The sequence below is a fragment of the Alexandromys fortis genome, unplaced genomic scaffold, assembly GCF_014885135.2.
Source record: "Alexandromys fortis isolate MF-2015 unplaced genomic scaffold, M_Fortis_MF-2015_v1.1 scaffold_5, whole genome shotgun sequence".
NCBI lineage: Eukaryota > Metazoa > Chordata > Mammalia > Rodentia > Cricetidae > Alexandromys > Alexandromys fortis.
The window spans coordinates 20,908,641-20,922,863 of record NW_026067924.1 but is presented as its reverse complement, the minus strand read 5'-3'; the positions used below and the strand labels follow the sequence as shown (position 1 = coordinate 20,922,863).

Genomic DNA, 14,223 nt, shown 5'->3' with positions numbered 1-14,223 from the left:
TGTGCACATGCATACAAGCACATGTTTTTGTAGTGTGCTGACAACACTTGGGGAAATTTCCATCTTGGAATAGAGAAACCATCTATTCACCCATTCTGTGCAACTTTACCACTTGCAGGGCATCTCCAAGTAATTTGTCTGGTCCATTTTGAAGTGACTAAGTGGTGGAACTTCCAAAATGTTCCCACTGAGATGCTTCCACAGTCTACAAAACTTCACTGTTTCCTTTTATTTAGCTTAATTTTTCCCTGTTTCAAATTACTGTTTCTTTTTAAGAAAAAAAATCTGCCCTCTAATTCCGTTATGGGGGAAATTTACTTTCGTTTTGCTCATAGAGACTGTTTTTCCCTGTGACTAGCATAGTGTTGGATAGGGACTAGGGTTTATAACTACATGAATATTCTGTCTCATTCATAAGAGAGATATAGGCAGGTCTTAGTGATAAAGTTACATCATCTGATGCAACTGTGGGGGTCATTTTGGTTCTTTACACCATGGCCTTTGCATAAAATACAATACATACCTTTAAGATTATTTATTTTTAATACCCTTACCATCTTGTGAATGTGCATAAGAGAGATTTCAAAGTTCAACCCAATTTGAAATGTCCTATAGTTTTTTTATTTTCCAGGCTTATCTTTTTAAAAAAGAATTATTTTATGTGTATGGGTATTTTGTCTGTATGTGTATCTGTACCACATGAATGCCTGGTGATCATGGTGGACATAAGAGAGAGGGTGTTGGATCCCCTGACTGAAGTTATAGGAAATTGCCACATAGATGCTGGGCTTCTAATCCAGGCTCTCTGGAAGAGCAGCCAGTACTCTTAAACTTTGAGTCATGTCTCCAGCCACACCCTCCCCAAGCTTACTTATAAGAGGCATGCATTGTTATTTTCTCCAGTTTCAAGAAATTTGGCCAGTGAGACAGTCATCTTTCTTTGCCCATGAAGATGAGTCTAAATGACAGGCTTCTGTACCAAATCTCATACACAAGGTCATAGACAAAGACAATGTTTAGAATAAAGCCTTAGTTTCTGTCTTCCAATGAGTCTGCAGATATAAGTCCTAAGTCTTCATGATGCTCTGAATTGTTGGAGATGCTTAAGTAAACGTAGATTCGAAATCTCATTTACAGTTGTTGAACTTTCCTCAGACAGAAGATGATTAACAGAGTCTCCTCGGAACTTCAGTGCATATTAAAGCAGAAGTATCCTTTTGGTCCCACACATTAGAATTTCTGAATACCTCTCCTCTTCTTGGTGTGAGTCTTCCTTTCTCCATATCTGCACAAATAAATTCTTAACCTGTTTGATCAAGCCGATCCAGGTTGTTCTACACAATATGTTGTGTGAGCCCATTCCTAAGGAGACTAAAACACATGTCTGCTAACACCAGGCAAGGAAAGGATGACTCACTGAAGTATAAGCACCACCAAAGTTCAACTCAGTAAACCAACTGATGAGTTCTATTGGCGTTACTAACAGGAACAGAAATGACCAAAGGCAGCAATGATAATTGAAAGCCTGGGACTTAACTGTACAGCCTGATGGAAGCTCAACAAGTTGGTGTCCTTTCTAAATAGTTTCTTTGGTCTCAGCCCCCTCCAAATAGTTTAGTTGGTTTCTGTTTCTTCTAGGTTGCTTGACTGATTTGAGCTTCTTTTGCTCCCACTGCCAGGAGTCCCACAAACAAACCAAGCTACACAACCATCACACATATGCAGAGGGCCTAGGTTGATCCCATTTAGGCTCTGTAGCCTTTGGTACATAGACTGTGAACTTCCATGAGCAGCTCAGTTGCTTATGTGGGTTCTCTTGTGATGACCTTCACCCTCCTCCGGACTCGTGCAATCCTTCCTCCATCTCCTCAACAGGATTCCTCGTGCTTGGTCCAGTGTTCAGCTATGGATCTCTGCATCTGTTTCCATCTGTTACTAGATGGTGGCTCTCCAATGACAATTGGAGCAGTTTCCACTCTGATTACAGGAGATGGCCACTTCAGGCTACCTATCCACTATTGCTAGGCATCTTAGCTGGAGTCATCCTTGTAGACTCATGGAAGTTCCCTTGCATTAGATTTCTACCTGACCCCGAAATGCTGCACCCCCATGACATCTCTTTCATTACTGTCCCCCTCAACCCATATCCCTCATGTTCCCATTCCCATCTGCCTCCTGCCTACCCGGGAGATCTCCTCTATTTCCCCTTCCGAGGGGGAACCCATGCATCTGCCTTTGTGCCCTCTGTGTTACCTAGTCTCTATGGGGCTGTGGATTGTAACATGGTTATTCTTTACAGCTAATATCCACTTATGAGTGAGTACATACCATGTTTGTCCTTCTGGATCTGCGTTATCTCACTCAGGATGATTTTTTTCCTAGTTCTATCCATTTTCCTGTAAATTTCATGATGTCATTGTTTTTAAAAGCTGAGTAATAAACCATTGTATAAATGTACCAAATTTTCTTTATCCATTTTTTGGTTGAGGGACATCTAGGTTATTTCCAGATTCTGACTATTATGAATAACACTGCAATGAACGTGGTTGAGCAAGTGTCTTTGTGGTATGATTGAGCTTCCTTTGGGTATACACCCAGGAGTAGTATAACTGGGTTTTGAGGTAGATTGATTACAAGTTTTCTGAGAAACTGCCATATTGATTTCCAAAGTAGCTGTACAAGTTTGTATTTCCACCGGCAGTAGAGGAGTGTTCCTCTAGTGCTACATAATCTGCAGAATAAGCTGTCATTAGTGTTTTTGACCTCAGATATTCTGACTGATGTAAAATAAAATCTCAGGGTTGTTTTGATTTGAATTTCCCTAATGGCTAAGGATGTTGAGCAATTCTTTAAGTCTGATCTTGTAATCTTAACTGAGATGCTTACCTCTGGGTGTTCTTATCTCTAAAGTGGTTAAAATAACAATAGCTTCATATGGATAGGGCAATTATTACATTAATATGTGTAAAGTATTTAACATAGTGTCTGAAATAATGTTATTAAATCAAAAAACATACCTAAAGATAATATACATCTTCCAGATACCCTGCACTTCTTCCCTTGAAGAAACAGAACACTAATACTCATTCATTATTCATTATCCATGACAAGATATAAGAGCAACCGTGATTTCTACTGTATACAGATTCAATAGCAAAGCGTTTAAGAGAAAAATTCTCCAGTCCTTCTCAAGACCTTGCTACCTCAGAAAAGCCACACTCACAGTCCAGGATAGGGAAGAGCAACAAGACCATAGCTGGGGGGGGGGGATCATCATGTAGAGAAAGAAGAAAGTTCCATTACTTAGGCTTGGAGGCAGAAATGTGTGGACATTCAAGACAAGCAGCATTTAGAAATGACATTAATGTTTGTCAGGAGCACAGCGCCCTCTTCAGGCTACAAGGATCTCAGCTGTAGCACTGTGCTAAAAACAAACTTTTCTTCATACCTTACAGAAAAATTCTGAATCAAAGCCTGTTGATTTTCAGGATTCTTGCCCTCCCAAAATTGCCCTCCCAAGTAAACCTCTCTTTACTTGGGACAGGTTTGCCACAGCAATGACTTTTCACTGCAGGTTCTTATCATTTGCTTGTTTCACAAACATCTTTCTCTGTGTTTTCCAGACTAGTGCCAAGAGTCAGGCTTCTCCATGCCAGGTTTGCTGCAAAGATATTGAGTCTACTACCATAACCCCAGCAGCCTGGATGGGCAATTTAATAAAAGGCAAGATCTAAATTCTAATAGGATTGCTTTCCCTCTCTACTTGTAAGCTATTATTTATAAACAATTTACATTGCTATAGATTCTAGTATATGGATACAAATTTAAATTATATTTGTTATATAGAATATGTTCCACTTAAAACTTCTTAAAATTTGTACACCTATGCAAAGTTATTTTGTCATATTGTACAGGTGTATGTTTATTTTTCTGCTTAAGACATTTTGTATATTGATACAATTTTAGGATATATTTATCATATTGTACTATACGTTTCTACCTCTGATCAAAATATTTATACATTGTTTACATTTCAATGTCATTTTCCTCATTTGCTACACGATTGTTTAAAGTTTGTCTAATATTATAATATGAAGTCAGACTTTAAGCTATATAGTTATTAAAAATTTAGGTCAGTAGTCATCCATGTTTGTCATAAGAGAGTATATTCTGCATATAGATAATCTTCAACCACTTCAAAGAACTGTAGAATATGGCATTTAAATAACTTAGGGTTCTGTTGACTTGAGACATGATTGCTCCTGGCAGCACTGATCCATCTATCCCTGAGAAAACATTGGGCACTGAAGACACTACACTTGAAGCTGTTTTCTTCTTGATAAAAATGGCCTTTGGGCAATGAACTGTCCATACCTCCTCAACCACTGACAAAACTGATAAACAGGAACAAAAACCAGACTGCCAAACCTTGCCAAAACAGGGTAAGACAGTTTTAAAATTTTTTCCTGCCTCTGAAAATGGTCAGTTACTCTAGGCCTTAGCCAAAGTTGGTTGCTCCAACACTGCAAATGAGACTTTGGGTGATTGCCCAAGTAGCCAGTTGTCGTTGTCATTTATTACATATTTTAGAAGTTGTTTGATTGAACTTCCTGTTTACTCAAATAATATCATTTCCCTTTTCATGTCTTCAATGGTGTTGAGGACTAGACAGTTGTAGTTACTTTCTTCTCATGACTTAGCCAAGCCATTTCTAATACAAGATTCCTTAGAATAGGATAATTATTGAAACATTTAATATAAGTTTCTTGCTTAATATTATTTATACTGGTTGTAATTCTAATTTTTATACTTGATATGTGTTCTTATTGTATATAGTTTTGTATTGGGTTTGGAATGCTCTTATTTAGACAAAAGGGGATGCTGGAAAAGTCCTTCAGCCAATGGCCTTTGAGATGCTAGTCCACTTTGGGTGTGGCCTTGGGTACTATACAAACAGATGTAGAACCCTGTGCACACTCGTGACTGCTGAATTTGGTTCCTGTTCCTCCCATGTGCAGAGGACTGTTGATCTGTGAGTCTACCCCTAAATAAAGACTCCTTTATTATATTCCATTTTGAGCTAATGTGGGACTACTTCATGGTCAACATTCTCTCTCTCTCTCTCTCTCTCTCTCTCTCTCTCTCTCTCTCTCTTGACATTGGTCTCTTTTGCTTACTTTTGTTTTGGTTTGTTTTGCTTCTTTTAGGTCTGTTTGGAATGTTTACATAAATAAGGCATTCCAGCTCTAGGGAAGTAAATAATTTCATTGCACATGAAATGGCATGGTTGTACCAGTACTCTCTTCATGGGAAACACAGCTCAACTCTGACAGCATTCAGGTATTCTAAATCTTACTGGATTCTCTTGGAACATATCATTTGTCCTTCCTGGTAGAAGTTCCTTTTCATGAGGTAACTATAGAGTTTTTTTTTTCAAGTCTGTTAGCTACAAAAAGCTATTTAATACTTTTGTGTCTAAGGCAATACTCTTGATCACTATTCCTAATATCATTTGAGTAGTTTAGCTTGTAACTAAGATTCACAAATTATTATGTTTATTAAGCTAACACCTGGAGGTATAGTTTGTCTCACACAATTATTATTATTATTAGTTATTTGATTTTTTGAGACAAGGTATCTCTTTGTAGCCTTGGCTGTCCTGGAACTAACTCTGTAGACCAGGCTGTCCTTGAACTCACAGATAAATGACTGCCTCTGTCTCCCAAGTGGTATTACAAAATGATTTACAAAATATAAACATTTAAAAATAATTGATATGCTACCTGCTAAAATATTATGTTAATAACCAAATTATGATTTGTCTTCATAACTATGAACAAAGAATTCCTATATCTTCTCATATATCAGTCTACCCTAAGAAACTAAAAATAATTCATCTTTTATTTATTATTTGTTTATTTATCTCTACAATTTTCAAAGAAAAAATATAATGGCAGAATAGAATATATATCAAAGGGATCAGAGTCATTGATGCTATAATTTTTAATCATAATTTTTTTATTTGGCATCATTGTTTTTTGACCTAAACTTTTTAGAGGACTGAACATAAATGATATAAGCCTATAATCAAGATAATTATAATCAATGATAGGAGATACTTATAAAAAAGAATAGGGCAGCATGGAGAATTAGTATATATCTGGTGAGCTCATCAGAAGGACAAATACCTGAATTCTATGGGAGGAGAAGGACTCTCCTGGTGCATATTGGTACGTTATATACTTTAAGCAGAAAAAAATAGCACAAACACACACAGCACTACAAAAAACTAAAGCTATATCAAAAGAATGAATGTGTGCAATGAGAGTCTATGAGTAAAGAAAAACAGGCCAACTCCTGATTATGAAGACCTTGTGTTCTAGACTGTGAATATATGAATCTTGAACCATAGTCAAAGATATGGGCGCCAGTCAAACACAAAAAGGCTTAAAATTCTACAAGCACTTCCTACTTGTTCAACCAATTCCAAGCAAAGCTGCCCCTGCCATTATTTGGGATCCAAGGTTTTGTTGAGCATGATCTTGTAAGTTTGATTAGAGTGAAATTAGATGGGAATCCAGAGGCTGTACGTGAGAAAGTTCATAGGTAGATGGAGTCATGGCAGCGTGGACAAAGGGGATAAATTGGGGGGGGGCGCAAAAAGCAGGGGAAGAGAAAACAAGGACTTAGTTGAAGCATATAAAGCAGCTGCAGAAATGTCAGCAGTGACTCCGAGGACCACTAGTCCAGAGAATAAATGAGGAAGGAGGAAAGGGTTTCAGAGAAGAGTTAACTGAGGCAGGTGAAGAGATTTTGAGAGAAAATATAAATATCTGAACTATTTACAATGGAGAGAGTTGTTGTTTTCCAACATGTAAAGAAAAGGCTAATTTGGACTTCCTAATATGCAGTTTTATCCACAAACAAAGGCAAGTATTTCAAATTAGGATTATAGGTGTAACTATAAAATATGTACTTTCCACTATAACTTAATTCTTGTTTTCAAATGCCAGCTTTAAAATGGAAAAATCCAGTTCCATAGTGTGTTCCAGAATGCACAGAATTGAATAATCTAGAATTTGTATAATCAAGTCTCCTCTCTACCATACTAAACATAGAAAAATGTATCACAATGGAGTACCATCATTACTCTGCAGGCTGTAGGTTGGAGAAACTAGTTTTGAATCTCAGAAAATACTTTTTCAGTAAGTCTGTGGATAACCTTTAATACACTAATCATATTTTTATCTATGCTGGTCTTTCCTCCATTGATATTTAGACACTCAGCTTCTGGGTGCCCTGGTTCATCCTCAGGAACCTGGTTCACTCAGCTAGTGCTCTCTTCTGTTTACTAATATTCTTTTTTGTCAACACTTGCTTCTTGTAAAGACTCTTGGAATCTTTGAGTCTCAGTGCTTTGCTAGTTTAGAATTGTAGCACAAAGTCAAACTTCTCCACAATGACAAAGATATAAAAGATATATATAACCATAACCACATGTTCTCTAGAAGCAATGTAGTTTAAGAATTAAAACTAGGGGTGTGGTGTAAAAAAATGGATTTGAATTAATTATCTATTATCTATGATGCAAATTTTTGAAAACAGTTGTTTTTTCTCTTTATGTTTCACTTGTAAAACAGGGATGATTAATGAAGCTGCCTCCTAGACAATGGGACACAAATGCCAGAATAAAGTAATATATGTACAGTACTTAACCTGGTATCTAATATATGTACAGTACTTAACCTTGTATCGAACAGAAAGTAAATTTTCTAAGTTTCTTCTTAACTTTTTTTTTCTAATTATTTTAAGTTCTTCATAATATATTTATTAGTGCAAAGACCACCAAGTTACCCTGTGTGGTGGTTGATGGATAGATAGTGTTATCAATTTTACAAGGTTGTCTTAGTTTGGGTTTTTATTGCTGTGTTAAAACACCATGAACATGGCAACTCTTATATAAACACCATTTAATTGCGGTGACTCTTACAGTTCAGAGATTCAGTCCATCATGGTGGGGAGCATGGTGGCATGCAGGCAGATGTGGTGCTAGAGCTGAGAGTGCTTACACCTTGACACAGAGGCAAGGGGAAGTCCACTGATTGTCACACTAGGAGAAGATTGAGAAAGAGACCTCAGATTCCACCCTCACAGTGACGCTTCCAACAGAAGGTGTGGCTCAGATTTAAGGTGTGCTCTCCAGCCTCAAGGTCTAGATTAAAGGCAAGTGCCAGCCAGCCTCCTCCAACAAAACCGTACTTCCTCCAACAAGGCCACAGCTCCTAATAGTGCCACTCCCTATGAGCTTATGGGGACTAAATATATTCACACTACCACACGTGGTATACAACACACTAAAAGGCCACCAGGTACATCTGGAACAGAGTGTCTATGTTAGCCTCAGGGCATGCCTATCATCTTGATCTGGTTAACTGATGTGGAAAGACCTGCCCTCTGGGTGGTACCATTCCCTGCTTTGGGATTTTGGATTGTATAAAAAGAAAAAAAGTGAGCTAGGCATTCATTAATCTACCTCAGTGTTGGAGCCCACAAGACTATACTGTGAATGCACAGTTGACAGACCTATAGCAGATGCACGGGAAGTGTATACGTTCACGTCCACAAGGAATAACCCATTTTGAAGAGCTGCGAGAACACTTGTCTTTTGAAAAAGTCCCTGTTGTGTCAGTAAAAACCTTGTGGAACCATGATTCTTTCCTTTAAAATGGGATTCATTCCCAAAACACTTCAGCAGTGTGACTTCTGCACAGGCAACAAGTGACCTTGCCCCATTACTCCACACCTTGAGGCCTTGGAGCAATTGCATTCACTCTTTGTTCTAACAGTCAAATTTACTTAGACCAAATCCCACAAAATTACCTGCTAACAGAGCACATAGAAATTTCTATAGAATACAAGCACTGAGCAGGAAGGCAGCATGCCCCACCTTTGCTAACAAACAAATCTGGAAGTCCCCAAAGCTGTTGGAAGTCACCAAAGAGATTATATGAGAAGAATGGGTAAATCCAGGAATCAGGGATGTTTAAGTAACTTTATCTAATAGTATGACACGTCAGATACTTCCCCTTAAATACTGGCTTCCCTGGGTCAGTCCACTTGCTCTGGAGTCCTGCTTTGTCAGGTTTTCCCTGCCCTCTTTGTGATTTCGATATGCATATTATTATTGCCCTTGTATATGGAACTTTCCAACTATCTCTGTAAAAACTGGAAACCTCATGGAGATCAGCCCTTAGTCCTTCTCCTTATTGTTCTTCTCGCTACTTCTTCTACTGCCCCCCTATTCTTCTTCTCTGTGACCTCTTTTACTTCACTTTCTCCACTTGCATGAAGAATAAAGGACATGCAAAGATAACCTGCTTGAGTTAATTTTTTACCCTCAGATCCTCGCCTGCTGTAGACTTCCAATTATGAGCCCTGAGAAAGTACCGAGGCTTGTACTCAAGGCCCCCCTATACCTCAGCTTCCAAATTGTGGATGCCACATGGCAAGCTGTTTCAGGCTCCTTCTGCTTGGACTACCAGGCTGGATGGACTGTACCCTGGAACTGTCAGCCAAATGAACCATTCCTCCTTAAGCTGCCTTTGCCTGGCATGCTATCACAGCAACAGGAAAAATGCTTTATCTTCCCATAAAGCAATTTCCCAGAAATTCCTGAATCCCTCCTGAGCCTCCAGTTGGAAGTTCTTGCCTTAGTTCTTATCCCCTTTGAATGTCTTTACACATACCCCTTCACTTACACTGACTGATGGCCGAATGAAACACCAGCACTAGAATTCCAAACCCAATACTCACCCTGTTGTCCTATCTCAAAAGCTATTAGACATCCTTTACTAACTTAATGGGCTCAAGACACTGTACTTTCTTCCTTGAAAGGTATTTGTTGTACACAGACAAACAGAAAGAATGAAATTCTAAAAGGAAAGAATTTTTAGACCTGAGATCCAAAGGGGTTATTATAAACAACAGAGAGTGTTAAGAAAAGAAGAAGAAACATTTAAAAGAGGTCAAGAAAGTCCTTCAACAGAACCCTTTTCATTTATATTGTTTCAAGTAAAAGATCACATATTCAAAATGTTCCTATTAATTTTCATATGCTGCACTGGCTCGGCATGTTTGACTATTTCACTTCATAATGTTTTGGCACAAAAATGTAAATAACATTGCACTTCATCTTCCCATGCTCCCACAGTTCATTTTCTGTAATAGAAGGAAGAATACACCAACAGTCAGAAACTGTGCACGTTCTGCTGGTGGGAATCCAAAAATGGTTTTTAACAAAGGTTTCTGTCACAGCTTATTCTTGGAAGTTTGCTATCAACCACATCTACGATTACGGGAGAGTACAGACCCTCTTAAAAATCAGACACGGTTACCGTAGGTAGGTGTTGTTTTAAGTTGAAGCCTCATCACTGGAGCATGCTGTTAGGTTGTTTTCAAGAGACATGCTTATTTTCAGTCAATGCAAGGACATGACATTATGCGCGTTTTGATTTGGGGCAAACAGATTCACAAGCAGCTTTTTACAAAATGTACCATTGTGATCATAAAGGGGATTGGATTTCAGTCTTGGCTCTGTTACTGACACCCGCTGTAGCCTGAAGAAAGATACCCTAATTTCCATCTTGCTTTCCAAGATGTGCATCTCAGGAACATCAGGCTTCTGATTGGTTTTCAACAATGTTTGGTAATGCTCAAGCTCTCTAGCAAATCATACACTAAGCCATCTCTTCCGTGAAGAAATATGGTATTTTTTAAGCCAACATTTCTCAGTTTATGCTACTACATAACTACAAATGTGTGACTTACAGAACATACATTTAGAAAAATTTCTCTAGGTATAAGTTTGCAATTGAGGAATCAAAAATGAACACATTGGAAGAGATTTAAGATTTTTACCTATTCTTGTTTTCTTTGCTCAAAATGTCTATGACATAAATTAAGAATAGAAAAATAATTTCTTTATTATAAAATGAACATGGGAATCACTGTTTATGGAAATATAATAGGTTAGCTAACTGAACTTTCTTCATCCAAGACATTTAAAATTCTTAGTCTATATTTCAAAGATATTTTACATGTATGTATGGATGAATTAACTAAAATGTTTGAGGAAACATTCTTAGGTAGCAGTGATTTGGGGAGAAAGACTCAATAGACAGGAAATATCAAAAGCTGTTAAGTAAATGAGTTCTGCAGCCAGCAGCCTTCCCTAGAGCATTTGGGCCAATGCTTCTTGATATACAGAGGTAGGAATAAGTGCTCGCAGTGAGAAAGAAATATGTATCTCAAAAATTGAGCTAGGTGAGAAGTCATGTTTGAGCTACTTCCATAAAGCTAGGCACTATAAAATGAAAAAAGAATGAAACAAAATCCATTTCTTGAACAATAACATGAAAAGTGCTGCCTCAATCTGACTCTATATGGATAATAATAAAATAATTTCATTAAGAACCACAGGTCAGTCTTCATATACGTTTGTATCATGTATTAATATCACTTTGGTAGCCACAAAATCTCTAGAATAAAATAGTTTAAAGGGTTATCAGTCTCAAAGCATAGTAAGTGATAAAGTATCAGATGCAAATACAAAGTAATGTACTACAATTTAAACTCCAAAGACATATAATGTTCTAGGGAATCTAATATTTATACCACAGAAAGAAAGAGAGAGATTCAGCCACATAAACACACACAAGCATGCACAGAAAGACACATACATAAATACACACAGGTAAACAATATATATAACCACACAGACACATACACATACATGTATAATATCTCTCAAACACACACACACGCATGCACACACACACATATATATATACATACATACCATACAAATACACACAAATATTTGAAAATATTTTACTATAAATTGGAGATAGCAAAGCCAGCAAACAAAACCATTAAATTCTGAAATATAAGATTAGATACTTTTTTACAAACCTACTATGAAATAAGAGGGAATCAAAATTATAAAGTTATATAATAATAATCTAAGTATTTGTAGCTATTATAATTCATAATCTACAAAAATTACATTGCCTTTATATTAATAACCCAATGGAAATTTGAATATTAGATAACATGTGCCTGAAAAGATAGTGGTTTATAATACTGAACTAATAATCCCACAAATAAGGACTTAAACTATGAATGAGAAACAAGACATAAAACTGAGGTGATGCAGCTAAGTACATGTCTTAGGGTTTTCATTGCTGTGAAGAAACACTATGCTTATGGCAAATCTTATGAAGGAAAACATTTAGTTGCAGATAGCATACAGTTTCAGAGGTTTAGTGCATTATCTTCATGGCAGGTAGTATACAGGCAGACATGATGCTAGAGAAGGAATTGAGAGTTCTACATCTTGATCCAAAGGAAACAGGAAGTGAACTGAGTGTCATACTGGAAGTAGCTTGAGCATAGAAGACCTGAAATCCCACCCCCACAATGACACACTTCTTCCAAGAAGGCTACACCTAATCCAACAAAGCCATACCTTCTAATGGTGCCATTCCCAGTGGGAGCTATTTCTTTCAAATCACTAAAGCAAATATATAGTTTAGATTCTGATGAGAAAAAGAAGGTTGATATTTCAAAATATTTCTAGAATTGGCCAAAGGCAGGATACTGCATGTAACATGAAGGGCCAGGCCTGCTTGTTTGTTGGGGTTTTTGTCCTGCCTGGTACCCCACAACTGTTTAGCCCCAAGGAAAATCACACATAGGTCTCCATAAATTATAAGCAGATTGGCCCATTAGCTCTAGCCTCTCACTGGCTAACTCTCACATCTTGATTAACCCATTTTTTTGATCTATGTTAGCCATGTGGCTCAATACTTTTTTTTAGTGGGGCATATCACATCCTGCTGCTTTGGTGATCTGAGCAGGAGAGTGGGAAGAATCAATTTCCTCCTCCCCAGAATTCTCCTGTTCTCATTACACCATTTCTACTTCCTGTCTGGTTTTCCTGACTATATTTCCTGCCTAGCCAATCAGCATTTATTTAAAACATGATTGACAGAATACATACAATTCTCCCGCACCACCCACAGACTCACGTAATCAAATATGCTATGAGTAAAACAGTAAGAACAGTAATTTAGATACAGATAAGTAAAAACCCACAAAACCTCAAACCAAAGTCCAAATGAAAAGGTTAAATTCAATCATGGAGAACACAGAAAATATTATCTATGAAATAACAAAGAGAAAGTTGATTATTAACAGTGCAAATGAATCTAAAATGTGTTCCATTCACCCTTTACATAGTAGTCTATAATTCTGAAAACAAAGCAAAATGGGAAAGCCTAACTAACAAAGGGGCTTAGTAGAAAAAAAATGATGGTAAGTTGAGTATGCAGTCATCACACATCACTCTTGAGGGTTCTCGGAAGCCTGCCTGCCTGTTTACCACATCAAAGATGTACTATTCCCTCCCATTTTTTGGCCACACCTCTCTACAAACCCAGAAAGGTACATAAAACCAGGATTTCAGCAAGGGCCAGTATACATGTACTGTAGGACAAAATACTAATGCACCTATTTAAACCTTTAATAAAAAGCCTTTATGAATGGTATGTAGAGTTAGATACTGGTTACCAAACATGGACATGTTTAGTGGTGCTATAAAATTATAAATAACCAGATTACATCTGATGTTCTGAGTTAGAATCCCCAACAGAGGAATCTTTCATTTAAATGCTTCATATAGATATAAAATATAGATATGCATTATATGATAATAGAAGTAAAATAGTCTAGAGGAACAAAGATGTAAGGAGAGAAGGAAGAGGCCCAGGAAAAAAAGAGATCAGTGAGAAAAGACACTGGAGGAGGGAATATGTTCAACAAATAATATATATCATATGAGAGTTGACTAATAGAATTGGCAATAATAAAAGAGCATAAAAAGTTTAAAAATAGCTGTTAGAGATATGAGAATGTCATTGTTTAATGTATGTAGCTCTCATATAACTCACAAATATGCTTGTTGTCATGACTGGGTGATTCTCCTGCTACAGTTAACTACATGGCAACATAATTGTAAGGAGAGATGTTATTAATTTTTATCAACCTATTTATATGGATGAGGGAGCCACATATTTTATCCATGTATTTTTTTTTCATAGAAATTGGCAGAGAACTAGTGACTGTAGAATCAGAAAAAGAGAAGTAAGGCAATTTGAAAAATCT

At 37.1% G+C, this 14,223-nt stretch overlaps 1 protein-coding gene and 1 long non-coding RNA gene across 2 annotated transcripts in view; one reads left to right on the top strand and one right to left on the bottom strand.

The window, feature by feature from the left end:
• Positions 1-5,325, top strand: part of LOC126501624 (uncharacterized) — a 55,208-nt gene extending 49,883 nt beyond the window's left edge. The window contains exons 2-4 of the long non-coding RNA XR_007591742.1: positions 3,624-3,765; positions 4,270-4,442; positions 5,208-5,325. This is a non-coding gene — a long non-coding RNA (uncharacterized lncRNA). The remainder of the gene's footprint in view (positions 1-3,623; positions 3,766-4,269; positions 4,443-5,207) is intronic.
• Sugct (succinyl-CoA:glutarate-CoA transferase) overlaps positions 1-14,223 on the bottom strand; it is a 653,069-nt gene that overhangs the window by 50,630 nt on the left and 588,216 nt on the right. The window lies entirely within an intron of this gene.